Source organism: Harpia harpyja, chromosome 17, assembly GCF_026419915.1.
Source record: "Harpia harpyja isolate bHarHar1 chromosome 17, bHarHar1 primary haplotype, whole genome shotgun sequence".
Taxonomy (NCBI): Eukaryota; Metazoa; Chordata; class Aves; order Accipitriformes; family Accipitridae; genus Harpia; species Harpia harpyja.
Genome location: NC_068956.1, coordinates 25,904,311 through 25,918,788, shown reverse-complemented (window position 1 = coordinate 25,918,788; position 14,478 = coordinate 25,904,311).

The window sequence follows — 14,478 nt, the reverse complement described above, 5'->3', positions numbered from 1 at the left end:
AAGAGTAGTTGCTTCATCTATTTTTTCATTTCACGTTTCCATTTATAAGGCACAAGTATTGTCAGCACCTGGAATACTTAAAGTGAGCAATTAGGATAATTATTTTTATTAAGGTAACACCAGAAAGCCCTCAGTGAGGGTGAGGACGCTATGATTTCATGTGTTGTTCAAAGATGGGGCAGAGACTGTTTCTGCTCTGCCTTGTAGTCTGTCTCTTGCTTGTCATTTATTAAGGTGAACAGTGGTCAATGTCCTAAGTAAGCCCAGGACAGAGACTGAGCGAGAGTTGAGGATTTGGCCCACTGGTGTTGCTGCACAGTCAGAGCCAATGCCATGGAGAGTTGTCCTGAGAATGCAGCTTACTCCCAAATGAAAAGCTGGGGGAGAACTGATGGGTCTTTGCAGTGTCCCTCAGAGATTGTTGGGGCACGTGAATTGCTGCTTTTCTGGCTGTGGAAACGTTGCGTCCGGCACCACTGCAGTGGGAAGCACGATTCATGTGGACTGAGCTGTGCCAGAAGTAGGATGCTGAGGGCTCACAACCTCATGCCGATGCAGTGCCGCTTTGGAGCCCACCAGAGTGGGTATTCCTCTGCGGAGAGGGTTGTGGCACTGGATTCCTGCTCTACATAGGCAGTAAAAATGACACAACCTGCAATAAAAGCAACCTGGGTTGTTATTTATGAAAAAATTTGCCCCACAAACAGTGGTATTAAGGGCTAAGCTTCAACGTAACAAACCGTTGAGCCCTTAAGTGTCCTGCTCAAATGCCTCCTATGACATTGATATCCAAGAGAGTGGTTTAGACCTCTGACTTCCCAGTGCTGGCTCCGTATAGCCTGGCTGAGGAGCAGGGCCTATATTCAAACCATAATCTATAGGTAACTCCCTAGGGTGTTTTAATGGCTCCTCCTTATTGACCATGTAAGCAGACAGGGTCTGGGAATGCTGGATAATTGCGGTTTGAAATGCTCACTACTCTCTTGAACGTAGACTCCACAGGAGGCACCAGTGCCAATTGTCAGTGTCATAGAAAATGCCCTGCATATCATCTTAGTCTCTTTTTGAGACGCTTGTCTAACCCAAGACACCATTCATCTGGACAGAGGTTCTTAAATAATGATTTTCCCTAAACAGAACTTCAAATGAAATACCATTATTAAAACCTTAATTATTGCCTAAACAACTTTAGCTTAATTGCCAGCTCCGGCTGAACAGACCCATTGGGACATTAGGGAATTGTAGCTAATGCAAACAGAACTCTGATGTATTTCTTCACAATGTTCTGTTAAGTAAAATCCTTGAATTCCTCCAGTGTTATTTTAAAGAACTGCATGTGATAAGTCAACTTGGTTATGTGCTCTGTGTGAAAAATTGCCAAATATCCCACAGGGCAAATACGAAAAAGCAGCAGAGAAGACATTCTGAAGAAATGACTCTTTATTGACTTTTTTGTCCCACCTTTAAAGGACATCAATCAAATATTGTTGAAGGCTGTGATTTCACAATTTCATTGCGATTCCAGAGCGTGGGAAGTAAAGTGAATTTCATGTTAGCATATCATTGATTGTATGATTTTTCTTTTTCGAACCAAAAAAGAAACAAAGCAAGAGGGAGAACAGTGATGGAGAGCAAGGAAACAATGAGAGTCCTTGATTCGGTCCCTTCTGATATCAACGACAGCTCATGCTGGTCTATCACAAGGACAGGATTCACACAGAAGAGGAATAAGATGGGAAAGCAAAATTCATCATCAGGGAAATTACTTTTGAGCAGAGAAATAATGAGTAGTGACACGGGTACCTATTTAGTCTGTAGTATATTTTTCTTGATCTTTTCTCCTTTGCAGTTGCCAAATACTGCTGTTCCAGCAGATCAAATCTGAATCAGGGCTTTTACTCTGTGCCATATCACGTTTCTGTTTTGCAAGCGGTTATGTCTTGAATAGAAAAACAGCGTATGATAAACCTATTAATTCACGGACGACCATCCACTGTCGCACCTGAAGTTCAGCAGTAAAACTCCCAGCGATGAGGCAGTGCACAGGAGCGCGGCTGTCCTCCGTGGGCCTCCGCTCACGCACAGTTGCACCAGCTTTCTCCATCTACCTGACCATGAAGATTTAGGGTCTGCTCTACCATCTCGTTTCTACCATCCCCTCCAAACCTTTTGAAGCCCCAGATCACACATTCCATTACCAGGGGCCACCTTTGATTATTCTCTTAGCCATATGTCTCATACTTCAAGGGCCAGAAGTTTTATTTTTCCTCCTAACTGTTTAGACTCCATATAGACTCTATTGACATCTTTTTATCTATTTTTCTCTATTGTTACCTATTGCCACTGTAGTCCCTGTCTCAAAGAACTTACACTATGAGCTTGAGAACAGAGATTCATATCCTCCAGTGCCTTAAATGGCCTTGAGCTGTTAATTTTCAAGGACTGCTATGAATGACAGCAGGTGAGGATCCGACACTGATAATTTACAGAAGCAATAATTTTTAAATGCAGTCTCCTAAGTGAGTTTGTGTTGTGAGCAATCACGGAAGAGGAGGAACTGGGGAGAGCTGTGTGTCGAGGAGGCAACAAGGGACGCCAAGGATGAACAAAATTGCACATGAAAGGGGAAAACTGAGGAGGGGCCAGGCGATAAATAATGAGGTAGCTTGTGCTAAATGATAGCACCCAGCTGTGCATGAATTGTTGTCATGAAGTGGTGTCACAGGTGAACCCAAAATGCGCTGGGGCCTTTAGAAATTTTCCTGGGATCCTGTTTCCAGATGTTGCTTCTGAGTTTCGGTCTGGTTGGAGATGGGACAGCATGAATTCAAATGCTGCCAGTCATTGATGCTTCTTCTGGGAAGGCTGTGAAGAGCTGTTTTTCTTAACATTTCAAGTGAAACGTCCTTGAAGTGTCAGTAAGTGTGACAGTGTGATGAAAAGGATTTACAGCAGAGCTGCCTGGAATGTGTATGAGGGGACAATGACAAGAAAGGAAAGAAGAAAAGAAAGCAAGCAGAGCTCTAAATGAGTGAAAATATAGGGTTGATTTCTTAACACAGACTTTAACATCCCAGTAACAGTCCAGTTGTTCACCGTTACACATAGAATATGTGTTATACATCGGTGTCTCCTGCAAGGCTGTTTCTCTTAGCAGTGGGAGCCTTTCTTTCCTGCTAGACTTTGAATCTGATTTCCAGATTATTTAACTACTTTCCAACTGAGTCAAGATACTGGAATGTTTCTTTTGGAATTGTCCAAAATGAGCTTTTTCTTCTTTTCTTGGAGATTCACTTCTATTTCTGTATAGAGTTCATGAAGTGCCTAGTCTTAAAATCTTCTGCAGCTGACTAGTTTCAATAGCAGCTTTGCACACAAAAGGCTTTGTCTGAACAGACCCTTGGCACTGCTGTGGATGAAATGCATGAAGTGATCTATATGTGAAACTGCCTGAGTAGACAAGTATTTTCCAGGAAACTTAAAGGGAGGAGAGTATCCAAGTTCCCTGGACAACTCTGACCAATTTTGCAACTATTTCTGTGGTGACAGTGGCTGATAAGAAAGGAAGTAAACGATGGGGAGATGCATTTTGCTGCTTATCTCTGTCATGTCTTGATTAATGCAACTGAAAGGCAGAAGCTGTAATTGAATGTGGGGTTCCATGTTGAAGTCACTAACAGACAGATGCTTTGATGGGAGGAGAGCAGATAGGCCAAGCTGTATTCGTTACGTGAATATTGCTAAGTATTATGTTCACCTAAATGTTAAGTAAAAAATTAGAAAAGAAAAATGAGGTCTTCTCTGGGTTTGAAATATTAAACAGAGGCTAAATGATTGGTTCTGAGCTCTGAAAAGCATGCTTACATGAATCATTGACAAAGTGAAGACGTGAACCTTATTAAATGTATCAGTTCCTGGAATGGGACTTTGGGCTTTTTACTATGGAAAAACTTTCCCTGAAAGTAACTGCTTTTCCAGTGGGATTAGCACCATCCAGAGTTAACTCCCTACTGAAGTCAACGGTCCCTCGTGAGAGGTCCAGGACAGCACTTGGCTCTTGTGAGCGGTTGTCCTTCCTCATGCAGAGGTGCTTAAAACAGAGAATGTAGCTGGGTGACATAGCTATATTTCATGGGACTGGATTTATCTGTATGCTGGGGAATGAGCTGATCACTCTACTTTTGCACAAGCTGATTTATTTTGTGTTCTTGTTATGAATGTAATTCCTTATGGGGAAAGACTTCCTGACTGCAGTTATGTTTGTTCTTATTACAGAGCCGTTCCCCATCTCATTGTGCTTAATCTACTTTCCTAATGTTGTCAAGTTGCTCTCAAAATTAGAATGCAAGTTTTGATATACCAAAAATACGAAGCAAGACTCTCCAAAGTACAAGTAGTCTGAAGCCTGTGTAGAATCACCTCCCTGGAGACTAGTGAATTACTGGAGAGAATTTTTTAGAAAATGATAATGAATAATAGAGCTATTTTTGGATGTTCTTTTAAAATCAGTGGCTGTCTAAAAACGGTAGCTTCTACCACAGCCTTCATTGTAACTGGAAAATGGATCCATCTACGGAGCTCCACCAAACGTGTATCACACAGGCTGACAGCTCCCATTCTATTACCTTTCTTTAATGCTGCATTTCTAAGTGATAATTATTTTAATGGGTGATTGTTCTAGTTTTGAGCAGTTCAAGGAATTTCTGATACGGGTAAGCAGGTGTAACTTTAAAAACCTTTGCTTCATATAAATTTGCCCTATAATTGATCATATAAGTCTGTGATACAATCCCAAGAAAATGGTCTGAATAAAACCTATCATTTTATCTCCTTTGACGTACTTAGATCCATTAGACAAGGTTCTCCATTCTCTCTTTAATTATTTGTTCTGGCAATAAAACCTTTGGTGGCTGTTTAAGAAATAAACCTGGAGTTCAAAAACTCCCAGTAGGAACTGTGGTGAATATAATTTCATTATACATAGCAGAGAAAACATATTATTCTATTTGCTGAACCCTTTGTGGTCTATTGGGAGAGTCCTGGAACAGAGAGAAGAAAATGCCTCCTTCTATGGGTTGCAAATTGGATCATATCTAAGTTTTAATTTTGAGCTCTGAGACACCAGTGCCAAATGAGTCACTGGCCAGATGAAGAAGAAATACAACAGACTCCAATTTTCTTTTCTGTCCGTCAGTCTTGCCCTGGCACCGTTTTGGACACAGGACAGACAGATGTTTCTATAAACCTCCTCCATTCTGCAGGGAACCACAGAAAGCAACTGCCTGGGCACAGGAGCTTGTATTTTGGTGGTCACTGGATGAGAAAGAAAGGCATAACCATGAAAGCTGTTCACACCATGTCTGTCAGGAGAGAGATTCCCATAAGGGGAAATGTCCCTGCCAAGCAAACTGCAGCAAGTGGATACCCAAGGAAGGAGAACATCTGCTTTTCAAGAATCACCATTGCATGGGAAAGCTCTGGCAGTACTCGTGCCTCTGCTTCCCACAGTGAAGACTGGGGCGGGGGTGGTTATGTCTGTGTTGGATGTTTTCCTACTTACTGCCACTACGAGGTAGGGGATTACCCAAGGATTTTCCCTATTCTGAATAGTCACGAAGGCAGGTGTGCGAGTCTGTGATGAAGACATTGGGAAAGGGGAGTTGGTGCAAAGCACTGTGTTCCCTCCTTGTGGTCATGGGGGAGGAGGGCAGATGGGTCAGGATTTGGTCTTGTCCTGTTTCTTATCACCCAGAGAGGGTGGCTGGGAGGAGGCAAGGCAAGGCAAAGCAAGGTGTGGCAAGGAGAGGAGAGGAGTATATGGTTTTCAGGTAGAAAATAAGACATATGGGATCTTGACATTTTCTTTGACTTGTCCCTGAGTGTACATATCAGCACCAAATACTAAATTGGTCCATTTGGTATTCAGGAGGCCTGCGGAGTCCAAAATATCCATCATTTTTTTTTCATATTCTGGTTACTTTCTTATTCCTGATGAATATAAATATATCACAAATTCATGATAAACTGGAATAAATGTATTGGTAAGAGAGGACAGCCTTCCTTGTCACAGTAGGACACGATAAGTCAATAATACCTGGTATGTGTTATCAGCTCCTGCTACACAGACCCTCATAGTCTTCATTATTGTCTCAATGTGCTCTGCAAACAGGGAGGTCTCCAAGTGATGTGGCTAAAGCTGCAGCCTTTGTGAAAAGTCAGCTTTCCTCTGGCATGCTGTGTCTTGCAAAGATGGACTTTATGTGATTAAAACCAGTATTAGGAAAAACCCCACCAAGTGTGGCTGGCTCAGAACAGTGTGATACCAGTCAGACATGAAACGACATCACTGACTGGTTAGGTGAAACAGGTCAGCTCCTCTTCGTTTGCAAGGATGTTTGGAGAGGGCTGATTACCTGAATGGTTTGGGCTCCTCTGTTGTTCCCAGACAACTGACACGCAAATGTGGATACACATCAGAGAAGAGGTCTGGCCCTAACGCAGTGAGTGTTTAGAGGCCAAGCACTCTGCAGTGCCTCGACATCCCCCGTGCAGCCCTGGGAATGTTTCAGCCTGCACAGTTCTTGGATGAGCAAAAAGTACATCTTTGTTAGCTCTCCAGGAAGACGGGTGATCTTTTGTCTGCATTCCTAGCTGAGACTCGTTCAGTGTCCTGAAGGGCAGAGCTCCTTTGAATCATATTTCATCAGCTTGCTTTGCCGAGCAGGTTTCAGCCAACTTTTGATCTGTGGCTGGTAATGCAGTCCTAATTAGCCAGCAGGCAATTCTGCAATCAGATGACAGCCTCTCGCTTCAAGCAATGGGCTTCTTGAGGGGGCACCTGCTGTGGCAAGAGTCTTACCCTGGGCTGCCAGGACCACAAGCTACTGCCTCGTCATACACATCTGGATTCACTGCACTCCCAGTGCGGACAAGCTGGGACATCCTGACAGGAAGAACTGCTTGTGGTCAGCTGTAAGAGCTGCACAGAAGCCTGTGGTGAAATCTCAAAAGCAGTTAAAACACCCAGTCAAACGCCAGAATTGCTTTTCTTATCGGCAGATGTATTTTCTCTCCATGGGATAGCATTCCTGAGGCATATGCCATCAGCCCAGTCTCACTATGTCCTTCTTTCTCCGTAGATCTCCTCTTCCAAGTCATGACAACAGCACATTTGTGCTGGCAGAGAACAGGTGAGCTCTAACTAGAGCTCATGATCATCTCGTAACATAATTCCTCCTATGCCCACCCTCACTTCCATTTCTGCTCTCCAGTCAAAGCACAGCAATTCAAAGATTGCAAGGGGCCAACCATTCTGGCATACCTTTTTTTTCTCCAGTAAATTGGTCACACCCAGGTAGGACTTCAGCTCCATGGTGCTGACAGATCCACCTGCTCTGCAGATGGCCTCAGGCGGCTCTTGCCGGGGGAGTACTGGACATGGAAGTGAGTGCTTTCTCCTGTGAGTCCACATCTGTTCATGTCCGGGTGAGTCTGGCTTCTTGAAACAGTCATGGCATTTTTTTCTCAGATGATCACAAAGCATCTAGACAATAACACCCACCAAATGCCATTTTGTTTAGCATCTTGTTGGCACTGAGTTTAGCGGGCCAAGTGCATGCCTGGCTGCTAGCCTGGGCTAGAGGTTGTGTTCCAGCTTTTCCTGATCTCTAAGTTGTCAGACATACCCAGAGGGCTCTGCCACTGCGATGAGAGCACCCACCAGCCAGGAGGCACACAACCAACCCACCAGCTGGGACCATGCCATGGACCTGTCTCCTTTTCTGAGCTTTATTGTGCAGGGTTCATTTTGAGGAGTATCAGGTAGACTTCAGTAGTAAATAGCCTACAAAGGAAGAGGATAACTTTCCTAATTGTTACCAAGTCTCCTGGGTGGGAAGTGGGGGAAGGAGCAAAAAGAAGAATCTGGGTGTCACTGAGTGTGCCAGGCATGGCTGTTTGCATTGGTATCACTGTTTTAAGTCTTACAACAACAAAACATCACATTACAGCTCTGAACAGGGCTGTGTGCTGTAAGGCAGCTCTTCTGCAGGAACTGAAGCTGTGCGGGGTGTGTTGGCCAGCCATGGCTTGCCTTTAGCTTCTCAGCTTGAGCTGGGATTCTCATTAAGCCTCTGTCATGCCTAGTTCTTCACTTAAATTACAGCTCAGCAGCGGTATTTAAAAGGTTTTAACTCAACAGACATCTTCCTGTGTGGACACCATCTCAAACCATGCTGGTGCCCTGGATACTGATCCTGGCTGCAGGGACCTCTTCGGTACATATAATTGCCTGCCAACAGGGCAGGGCTTGTAATGAGCCAGAAGAGATTTGTACATCTTCTCAGGAGTATCTGTCCCTATCACAGTCTTGGAACAGACTGTCCTGTCTCCGTATGAAATCTCTCTATGCCAGTGATTTATCCTCTCTTCTCCCAGGAGGCAGATGTATGTCTAATGGCCCTTGTGTCCTTTATCACCTGAGCCATTGGAATAAGGCAGCTACCGCTGCACCAGGTGCATACAAAGGTTATTTGGTTTTGCCTTACCGTCAGTGCAGACTGCTTTTAGCTTGTTTGGAAAAGCTGCTGCAGATGCAGGTTAATGCTGACATTTCTTTAACTGTTGGCACCAAGTAATAACATGGTTGATGTTGCCTAGGGGATTAGCTGGACCCTGCAATGTCTCCTGCTGCTTCTTGGTGCTCTTGGCTCGTGTATCTGCTGTAATTGCTTTCCCTGGCATCAAATCAGTGTCAAGCTACGGCCTCTCTGACACCCAGTGATCTCTCTCGCAGCAAAAAATAAAAATAATTCCTGTAACATTTAATCATGAAACCTGCTGCTGAATTCTCCACGCTGTGGTGGGGTGCGCAGGGCTGTGAAAGCTTCTTCAATAGAATCAACCTTGCACCGACAAAAAAAGAATCCCGTCTCTAATGAAATATTAATTCAAGTTGCTAGCATCAGCATTCTAGGATTTTGATTTTTCAAAGTCATTAGGTTGAAGGAAAACATATTTTCAGCCCTTGGTCCACCAAATACAGAACAGAGCTGTTCCGAGAGTTGTTTGTCAGCCTGATCCTTGCCTAAACTGCTTGAATCTTATTTTCCATTTGGTCTAATCATCCCCCAGCCTTGAAATGAATTGTTCTGGAGCCAGTATCTGGCAGTGGGAGCACCCAGACCTCGCAGGCATTGTTAGAGCTGGGTTCCTGCTGAGACCGTTCAGAGAACTCTCTCATTCTCTTTCCGAGTTTGTTTCCCCACTGTCACCATATAGCGTTTTCTTGTTTAAATAAAAGCTGCCCATCTGGTCTGGTCTCCGCAGCGTGCTTCTAGTCAGCTTTTAGCAAACTAGCCTGAGGAAGTGCAGCACTTTCTGGGAAAAATCCCAGCAACCCCCCTCTCTCCACTCGCCAATAAATCAAAGCTTGCACTCCAGCACCCTCTGGCAGGAGGGTGCAAAAATGTTATTACTGCAAAGGGGGAAGGAATCCCAGGAACACACAGAGAATAATAATAAGAGGAGACTCGTGATTAGGCATTCCTCAGCAATAACAGTGTTTTAGAAGCTCTTGCCAGAGCTACTTAGGGCATGCTGCGCCGCTGTGCAGAGGCTCCTGCTACGCAGTGCTAAAAAGCTGATGATCAGCTAACGGGGAAGGGAGCAGCCTCTGTCAGCTGTCTTAGCTCTGCATGGTTACTGAACACCACGTGGTACCACACGCAAAATAAAATGGAAAATACCCCCAGTGAAAGAGGGAAGCCATTCAAGGAAGAGACACAGCTGAAGGAGCTGCAGGCTCAGTGGCAGACACCACAAACAGAGATGACGCTTGTCATTTGGAAGGAGATGCAAAACCTGCAGCGGCTCCATTGCTTTGCAGCTTTCACAGAGGTTGCCAGCAGCTCCAGAGCACACATGGGTGATCAGCCCCAAACCAAACTGGATATTTGTTTATTTTAAATTGGATACAGATGCCCAAATCAGCATGGTGGCAGAAACAGTTTTATTAACACTGGAAGAGACATCATAGATAACACAAGACATGCAGTAAACCCTAGAGACTACATGAACTAATGTTTACCGAGGAAGGGTGTGAAATGCAAGCTCAGATAAGTACCAAAGTGAATGCAAATCTCTTACATTCAGGAATGTGTATGTGCAGGAAACTGAATCTCTTTATAATTTGGGAAATCTTACATGCTGGATTTCAACAGAAAGGATGGGCACCAAAGAGGGAGGAGACTGAAAGAAGTAAGAGGTAAGAACTGGGGAGCATACAAAAACCTCTGCTGATGGAGAGATTTCAACAGATTCCTGTAAACATGTTGGAAGGGAGTGATTTCGCTGCATGCAAAGGGAATGTTTTCATAAGGGTACACTTGATGCCAGATATTTTTCTACACTTGACACTCCAGCATCAGCAAGTCTCTGGCAAGGCCGTAAAAAACCAGCACATGTTTGCTCACATTCAGCACACTGTTTGGGAGATATTATTTTCTCCAACCACCACTGAAGTCGCATTCAGCAGCCCAGATGTTTCATCAGGCCAACCAACCATCTTTTGTTTCTCTTACTGCAGGGAGGGATGGAGACTGCCCTCACAGGTCTTTTAAAAAGCACATCAAGCAAACAGCTATCCAGTGTAGTACTGGTAAAGCTGATGCTGCATTTGGGCTAAGAACTTGACACAAGGCCCCTTCATTCTGCATTTTTTCCTGTACTAAGACCTGGGAAAACACAGTATAAGAGATCGTGCCAACACACCAAGCTGCTCTGACACCAGCTGGAGCAATTAGGCTAAAGCAAAGTGACGGTAAAGGAAGACAGCTGCAATATGCTTGTCCTACTAGATAGAAAGATTTATGGGAAAACGTGGGTCTCATCTTCCTCAGGCAAAACCTGGAAGCTGCACAATGCATACACTGAAAAAATGGGATGCAAATCTTATTCAGGTGGAGAAACTGAAGGAATCACTTGAAGTCCTGCTGTGAGGGCAACGGTAGGTTGGCTGATGTAGCTGTAGGCAGAGCCAGAGGATAGGTTTGTCCAGGGTGCAGATATTTCAGCACAAGTGCCAACACACACGCCTCAGAAATTAATAGGACATTTTAAATCAGTGAGGTTGTTTATTTATGCTGGAAGCTATGTGTTATGATCACCTCAATTGTTACTTGCTATTACGTTTGGCTTGGGGAAAAAAAGGCGTGGGGAGCTGCCTCTCTAAGGGAGCCTGGCAAGAGCTGGGCAGAAAGACATGTGCTTGCAGAGATGCGTCAGGCAGCCCTGAGCGGCTGGACATCAGGCTTTGAAAGGAGAGTGTCCCCATCAGTGTCCTTTGCTAGGACTGATTGCAGAACATATTTAGCTTTCTACCATTTAAATGTACAAATGACTGCTCTGTGACTCAATTAATAGCTCCAGTGCTCCTGGCCAGGCTCTCTCCCTTGAAGGGCAAAAGGCAGCTCTCTGTGACTATTAATGCTCCTATAATGCTGCAGACTTGTTCTGATTTTCATGATGTGGCACTCCAGAGCCAGAGCTGATGCTGGTCTCCCAGCTAGATCTACTGGACCTGCCTACCCACCGTGCTCCCTCTGCCAGGGCAGCACGTCCTACATCCCCTTCCTCAGGGACAGACGAAGAGCCAAACTCTTCTCCTTCTTTTGGAGGAAAATTGCTACCATTTCTGATAGAACTGAACTAACTAGGAATCAATTCATTACCTCTGAGAAAAGGGTGTCACAGTGGACACCCCCCTCCTCTCCTCTCCAGGCAGTGGGACCCACTCTTGACTTCTACAAGCAATTCTCTGCCACCCCACATCGAGTAACTGGGGGGAAGGATCGAAGCCTGGTACTCCTCCTGTCCGTGCTGTGCATGGTCACCAATGTGCACTGCTCCGAACTCCGTCACAAGCTCCTGCAGTCCCAGGACATCCCCAGTCATTGTGTCATCGGGCAGGAATGCGGTGGCTCCATGGTGAGCGAATATCACAGGGCCAGCACTTGCTGACGGACAGGGATGGGTCTCGTCAGGCTCGGTGAACCCTGCTCAACGTCAAGGCCATGGGCCAGGTGGTGGGCCCCCACAGGCACGGGCTTTCCCAGTGACGGAGACGTGTTTTCACATAACGCTTCTTTGGTTTCCAAAGACTGGGAGAACCAGCTTTGTTTTGGGTGAAAACAGTGCATAAGCTGATTAGGTATTTTCTGTCTGACTTTGACTTTGCCAGAACCTGAGAAAGGAAACGCAGTGGGGGAAGCTGGAGACAGTGAACACCAAGCTGCTCCATTTCAGAGACAGAGAGGGTCCGAGAGGACAGGGCAAAGATCAGAGCAGCCTCTGCTGTCAGAAAGACAAATGTTGTTTACTGAGAGACTGGAGGATGATATTGTGCTCTGGAAAAAAGTATTAAACACTATCAGTGGGAGGGGAAGGCTGGGGGATTTCTAGATGGCACCACAGCTGGGGTGGGACGTAGGAACTCCTCTGGAAAGAACCATAAACAACAGCCAACCACCATGACATCTCAGGGGACTGCATCCAAGAACTGTGCATTACAATAAAGCCATATTACAAACCTAGAAGTGGGAAGTAAATGACTAAGAATGTCCAAAGTCTCCTAATGCTGCAGAGGAATGGGTCACATTAGGAAAGCATAAAGAGAAATCACCACATGCACATAATTCCATGCTGCATGCTCATTGTCATCCTCAAGTTTCCTGCAAGGGTAGCGCTTTCTCCCTGAAGACTGCATAAAATGTTCCTTCTTGATTTCCTGGTTGGAGGTAACTATCTCAGAGCAGGAGACGGAGACAGAGGAGAGGGAGTAGGGGAAACCCATGAGCAAGCAGAAGGCACGGATTTCGCGGGAACGGCAGTGAGCAGAGATACTGGAAACATGTTCCTGCCTGGGAAAGATGTCCTTATCTGCTCCTCACTGCTTTGGTATGGCGTAGCTTGAGGGAAGGAGGGAACAGGTTTCAGGCCGCAGCTGGTCTGCGCCACTTTACCCTGCACCAGAAGGGCTGTGAGACTTTAAAGCAGAGGAGAAGATACAGGACTGAACTGTCTCATTGTGGCAGGGTTGTTGAATACAGAAGAAGAAAGATTGGGTCTGAAGGGCTGGGAAAAGGCTAAACAAGCCACTTGAAGGAGAGGATCTGATCTGAAGCTTTTGAGCTTATCTTGAAAGACTCAAGAAGGAACAGGAGCGGGGTCCTTGCAGGGCCGCCTCTAGCAATGCTGAGGGCACTCCTACTCACTGCTGGTGGCTGTACCCAGGCAAACGTGGGACCTTGTGCAACAGCTAGTAGCAGAGATCCCCACTTCTTGACCCCTGGAAGAAGTGTGGACAGTCAACCAAAACTGGACGACTCCCAGCATCCAGCCTGTGGTGTAGCAGCAGAAGTAGAAAGGGATGTAGAGTGTTGGGGAGCCCAGACCGCCGCAGACACTGAAGAGGAAGGAGGGGTGATGCTCCTTCAGTGATGGGGACTGCCATGACGTATACAAGGTGGCTTTGCCCAGATAAGGACTAAGATAACCAGGAAGACTGGGAAGGTCTAGGCTGCTGAAGGTTGTGAGCTGGTAAGCCCAGCTGACATGTTTTTGACCAAGAACAGAAGGTGCCTGGTTCAAGGCATGGCAGATCTGTAGACACAGGGAAAGGTACTGGCCACGTAAGGCTCTTTGAGGGAGGGATTTTAATTGTGGGAATGCCTTGGTGTCCTAAAGGTGACGCTAGAAGGAAGGATGAAGCAAGGAAGAAAGCCACGAGATTTGAGATCATGGGTGGAAGGTTTGCTGGAGGTGTCAGAGGAGATAATCTGACACTTCTCAGGGTAGGAGAAGTGGCATAAGTCTTTTACTAGAGCTAGGCCAGGCCATGGACCTGGAGGGTTCTACTTTTTCAGAAAATTGAAACAGTTTTCTGAAGGACAGCGGGGTCTAGGTAGGGGAATGGAGGCCAAGAAAGAGCAGTTAGCTCAGAGGAACAAAGGTTTGGGAACCAAGAACAGACTGCAAATTGGTAAGCCCAAGTAATATATGGCTTACGCGTGTGAGGTCCAGCGGCAAGGGGCAAGAATCTGAGCTGTGGAGAGCACTGACCCCACTCCTCACGGAGCAATGGGAAGAGCAAAAGGATATTTCTAGATGGTGTGCAATTTTTGTGGGGGAGAGGACGGACGTATGTCAAATTTCAAGTCCATCTGTCCTCTGGTAAAATTAAGCAGGTTCAAGTAAAAGCTACGGTAATGGCTTCTTTTGCAGGCAATACGCCAGAAGCGGGAAGCTTTGAGTATGGAAGAGGATGCTCTTCTCTCGGGAGCGTTCTTCAAGGCCGCATCCAGGGAGGCTGCTCTCATGACACCCGGAGCCAGCCTTGGGACAGTTTGATTTCAGCAGGTGCCCCACTGTGTTGTCCACGCTGGAGATCTTCAGAGGACTCAGCAGCCTCCCTGCTCAGCA